General features: G+C 40.8%; 1 pseudogene; it reads left to right on the top strand.

The window, feature by feature from the left end:
• Positions 1–752: 752 nt before the first annotated feature.
• LOC131336453 (beta-amyrin 28-monooxygenase-like) lies at positions 753–3,898 on the top strand (annotated as a pseudogene).
• Positions 3,899–6,000: the final 2,102 nt, after the last annotated feature.

The following is a 6,000-nucleotide window of genomic DNA, read 5'->3' as shown; positions in this document are numbered from 1 at the left end:
TTGAGCCACATGGTTAGGCGAGTAGTTAGCAGGTCAGCTGGCGCGCAGGTCATGACAAAACATCCAAGAACAATTAATGCTATTTTCATGCATGAGATTTTCCGGATCTCCAATAGCTGCCAAAAGTTATCAGTGGCTGCTCAAGCAAATCCGTTCTTGACTTTGGGCCAGACATCACCGTCACCCACATGGGTGAATTCCAACAAAACAAACGGAGAAACCAAACCAAAACCAAACAACAAAAACGAATTAGAGAGACCGAGATATACGAAGTTCAAGTTACAGCTGTAAACCTACTCCATGGGCAAGAAAATGAGAAACGATTCCACTATGTGAAGAGAACTATTGTCCGAAGAGTAACAATGGTGACAAACAAACAAAGCTCTCACAAAGAAACACTTTATCTCTAATCAAGTCTCACAAAACTAAATCTCACAAAACTACTAATAGGATTTTTAAACAAGAGACACAGAAAGAACAGAGTTCCACATACATGACCGATATCACACAGATACAGATTCGAAAAATGGAAAAAAAAAATCTGAAATACAGCATCACACCCGGTACATACTCCACCTTTAATTTTGTATACTCCACCTTTAATTTTGTATCCCAAATTTTCAATTACGGCAAACTTAGACTTTAAACATTTCAAGCTTAAACCACTTTTTTTTTCTTCTTTTTTCAGTGCATAAATGCAACCACATTGGAAAGCTGCTTTTTGCCTATAAATTTGCTTCTTCCCCTTACAAAACACACACACACACACCAATCAGAGAACACAAGAAATAGCAATCATGGAGCTATTCTATGCCTCTCTCCTGGCCTTCTTTGTTCTCTCTGTCACCCTATCTCTCCACTTCCTTTTCTACGGCAAAAAAACCGGCTCCGGTCTCAGTAACCTCCCACCCGGCAGTGCCGGGTTCCCGATAGTGGGCGAGAGTCACGAGTTTCTCTCCGCCGGATGGAAAGGTCACCCCGAGAAATTCGTCTTCGATCGCATAGCCAAGTACTCGTTCTGCGAGACTCTTGGGCTCTCCCACGGTCGTGTTCTGCGGGGCGGCCGGCAACAAGTTCCTGTTCTCCAACGAGAACAAGCTCGTCCAGGCCTTGTGGCCCAGCTCCGTCGACGAGATTTTCCCGGCCTCGACTCAAACCTCGTCGAAGGAAGAGGCCATCCGGTTGCAAAAAATGCTCCCCAACTTCCTCAAGGCGGAGGCATTGCAGAGGTACGTGGGAATCATGGACGGGATCGCCCAGCGACACTTTGCGGCTGACTGGAAGAATAAAGACCAGGTGGAGGTGTACCCTCTCACCAAGCACTACACGTTCTGGATCGCCTGTCGATTGTTCGTCAGCGTCGAGGATCCCGGCCATGTGGCCAGGTTCGAAGACCCCTTCACCGCTTTTGCAGCGGGGATATTATCTGTCCCCATAGACTTGCCCGGAACCCCGTTTAACAGGGCGATCAAGGCGGCTCATCTCATCAGGACGGAACTGGTGGCGATTATCAAGCAGAGGAAGCTGGATTTTGCAGAGGGAAAGGCGTCGCCCGCGCAGGATATCTTGTCGCACATGCTTTCGACGAGCGACGAAAATGGAAAGTTCATGCACGAGGCCGACATTGCTGATAAGATCTTGGGGCTGTTGATCGGTGGCCATGACACCGCTAGCTCCTCTTGTGCTTCCGTTGTTAAGTTTCTTGCTGAGTTGCCTGAGGTTTACGAAGGCGTCTACAGAGGTAATTCTCATTTCCTGTCTTCTCTCAAAGTTCTCTTTTTTTAATTTGTGCTTGCCTACAGTCTACCTAAGTTTTCACCGCGGTTTTAAATTGCAGTATCAGGAGACATATAGGTATCGGTGTTACAGCCATATATCGGATACATGTAAGTATATAACAATATCGGATGTATAAAATCTCGCAACATAACGACCAATAAGAGATGTAACGACTTTTATTTAAAAGCTGATTTTCACAGCTTATTATACTTGCATGGTGGGTTTTCTGTACGAAATTGAGAATAGGATTTTTTTTTTTTTTTGGTATCACATGAATTTTGTCATATACAAGACCTGGAGACTATGAAAAAAAATTATTAACATATAGCAGTATTTTGTTTGAAGAATAATCAAGGGAAAGTAGCTTATTGTGATTTGAGGTACTTTTTTTACTTCGTGAGAACAGAGCAAATGGAAATTGCAAACTCAAAAGCAGCAGGTGAAATGTTGAATTGGGATGATATTCAGAAGATGAAGTATTCGTGGAACGTGGCATGTGAAGTGATGAGGCTTGCTCCACCAGTCCAAGGTTCTTTCAGAGATGCCATCAATGATTTCATGTACAATGGTGTCTCAATTCCAAAGGGTTGGAAGGTAATTATTATTAATGCATAAAATTGAATCGTTGAAGACGAATAAGGGACCCAGGACACAATGGCATCATAATAAGGAGTGAATGAACGGACACGAACACATCCCGATAATCGTATGCCGCCTAACGCCCAAAGAAAGTCGGCAAGAGACAACCGAAACCAAAACACGAACGCATCCCGATAATCATATGCCGCCTAAGGCCCAAAGGAAGTCGGCAAGAGACCAACGAAACCAAAACACTGATCATATAGCAAAAACTGCAACGAGGAGAACCCGAAAAATTGCCAAATCCTAACACTAAAATCTATTAATTCTATCAATAAAAGTTGATGAAAATTAATCCGTCAACAAGAATTAAAAGGCATACCCAGGTTGTTTTTGCTGTCTAGCGAGGGATCTTGGCTTTTTAATGAGTCAACTATTGGCCTGCAGACTTTTTGTTTTCGTTTTTTGTGATATGTAATTGACGTGAAGATCTGATAGGAGGGAGAAATTTTTCGGTGCTGGTGGGTATATCGCACGTGGTGTCCGCGCGGTACATCTGGGCCGTCCAATGCACTTTTGGACGGCTCAGATTGAAACCTTCTCTCTCCTCTCATCCCACCACTCTCTCTCAGATTGATACCCACTCAGCAATGAAAAATTCTTCGATAGGAGGAGCAATAAGTCTTGGATGGTTGTATTTGAGAGCTAGACAGTTGATATCAACTTTGATGTGAAGATTCCCCCCAGGCCTGTTCACTTAGGCTCTGGTGTGCTAAGGTTCTTATTTTTAAATTATTTATTTTTCGTTTTACGAGATAGGTCATTCTTTTACAAGGCATCACATTTAATTCAAAAAATAAGTAATTATTTCCCTTAACGAAACGGGGCCATAATTATTCCCTCAATTAACATGTCTACTTCAAAAGCTGAAAATTATTTTGTTGTTAATATCTAAATATATTTCCTATTCTATATTGATATGCAAATATATTGGAGTGCGCATTCAACGCACAGGAACGCTGAATTCTTTCCAGAGCTACTGAAATTCAATCCCTCGAGATTTGAGGGGTCTGGACCGGCTCCGTACACATTTGTGCCCTTTGGAGGAGGGCCGAGGATGTGCCCCGGACAAGAATACGCCCAATTGGAAATACTTGTGTTCATGCACAACTTGGTGAGAAGGTTCAAGTGGGAAAAGGTGATTCCTAACGAGAAGATGATTGTCGATCCCATGTCTATTCCTGAAAAAGGTCTTCCAATCCGCCTGTACCCTCACAAGGCTTAGACAGAATAACTCAGATATATTTGAAGGCTAAAACTACTCTAATTCCACCACTTTTGGAGTATTTCAGTTTCAATTAAAGTGCTTTATTCCATGATGAAGGAAAGAAAGCTAAAAATAGTTACAATAAATTGATACAGAATAAGCTGTTTTGCTTGTGAGTCATCTGGCAGCAAGTGGAAATGTATTTTATTTTGTAAAATTCAAATGAAGTGAATGAAATTAAGCAAATGATAATCATTGGGAAATTTACTTTCACTCTTTTCCGTGACACATTTAATTAATTGCTATCTTTTCTTAATACCCATTTTGGGTCAAGTCCTTGTGCTACTAAAGACACCAACGGTGCACATACCAGTACGTGGGGCCCACTCCGGATGTCACACGAATAATCCGCATGTAATCTGAATGAAAAATTAGAAGATTGGATCGAGCACGTACACATATCCAATCCAGCTGATTTTTCACGGGCCCTCTCTTCTTTTTCTTTTCTTTTTTTAAATTATTGAACAGTTCAGATTATCTGTGCGGAATCCGGATTGCCCCGCATGCCAGCACGTGCACACACCATCGCCCATTTTAATTTGGAGGAGAGGGTGGTCAGTTGGATGAATATATAGTTGATCACTCTTTTGAGTTTTCAAATCTGCTATTTGTGAGAAACCAAGTTTGTCAAGTTAGTTGTCTCATTTCTCTCTTCAATGGTGACCTGAGTTCGAGACTCACGGGGAGCAGGTTTAGATTTCAGAGATACGGATAGCTTCTGAACCCCCCGTTTACTAACATACTAACACCCCGTTAACCCCCGCTGATGTATACTGTATGACCAAAAAAAATAAAAACTGTTATCTGTCTGTGGTTTTTCAACTCCACAACTTGTCAATCGTGCCATATATAGTTCATGTACAAGAGCAGTAGAGGCTTGTAGTTGGAGTCTGTGAATTCAAATGGAGATATGAAAAAGGGATGGAGCGCACAACACAATAAGGAGCAAACAAATACGAACACATCCCGATAATCATATGCCGCCCAAGGGTCGAAGGAAGTTGGCAAGAAACCAACAAAACCAAACACTGATATAGCAACAAGGAGAACCCAAAATTGCCACATCCTACCACCAGAACCCCAAAAAACTGTGTAGTAAATTTTATTTATTCTATTAAATATAGTTTGAAGAAAAAAATTCATAATACCTCCACTCAACGACTAATAGACTCTCAAACTTTCAAAAAAAAATCAATTTTACTTTCGAAGTTATCTTCCGTTATTTAAATAGACCATTTACATCAAATTCTGTTAAATTGATAACAAAATTTGTTAGCAGGTGTTATTTTTGTTAAATCATGACTTTAAAAGGCATACCTGTTTTGGGAGTATTTTGAAATTCTGTTAAATTGATAACAAAATTTGCTAGCAGGTGTTATTTTTGTTAAATCATGACTTTAAAAGGCATACCTGTTTTGGGAGTATTTTGAAATTGATACGTCAACGAGAATTAAAAGGGGTACAGATTGCTTTTTTGAAGCTCATGAGAATCTCAATAATCAGCTAACTGGAATAGCATATGCTGAGACTGAGAGTCCTCTGGAGGCTTCGGATAAAGGGTTAGAGATAGTGGAAAATATTCAGGATTAATCTCAAAGCTCGCTGCTCAAGTGGAGGGAATTAACTTACTTGTAGATTTGAACCAAAAGGAAGGTGCTTCACGTTGTATTACTCAGTCTTTTGAGGAGTACCGCCAAAGAAGAGAGGCCTTTCATGGAGAGGATTATGTTATTTCCAGTGGGGGAGTAGAAGCAGTTGAAGGGTTACCTAGGCGGTACTCTAAAGATGGGAGTAACTTTCCCGGCATTAGTTCGTCCGTTGATGCCATAATTAAAATGAGAAGGGGAGTGAGAAGAAGGAAAATTAAAAAAAAAAAAAAAAAAGCATCTCACAAAGATTGAGGCTAAATTCGATAAAGTGGATCATAGAAATAAGAAAGGCCCTTATTCCTCAATGTTCTTTAAGGAAGCTCGCAAGATGTTGGACATTGGTAAAACTTTGGGTATTGAAATTAAAGGAGGGAGGAATTATAATTTGAGGAGATTTGTTGAAATGGAAGAGGAAGAATTAAAAGAAATGATACATGCTTTAGATGATTTTGAGGAAGAGGATATCTCAGAGGACGATGTTAATTTCGTGGAGGATGCATCCCTTTCTATGGCTTTTGGATCTCGAGTTTGGGTAGGTTTGAGGTGTCTTGCTTCTTTTTTGGTTTTGCTTGGCGGCTATTTGGTTTTGGTTGTGGCTTTTTCTTTGTGTTTTTGTTGTTGTTGGTGGAGTTTTAGGTTTTGGGGTTGAGGCTCGTTTGGGTCCTT

The sequence above is a fragment of the Rhododendron vialii genome, chromosome 1a, assembly GCF_030253575.1.
Source record: "Rhododendron vialii isolate Sample 1 chromosome 1a, ASM3025357v1".
In the NCBI taxonomy this organism is placed as follows: Eukaryota; Viridiplantae; Streptophyta; class Magnoliopsida; order Ericales; family Ericaceae; genus Rhododendron; species Rhododendron vialii.
This window is presented reverse-complemented; position numbering and strand designations above follow the sequence as displayed.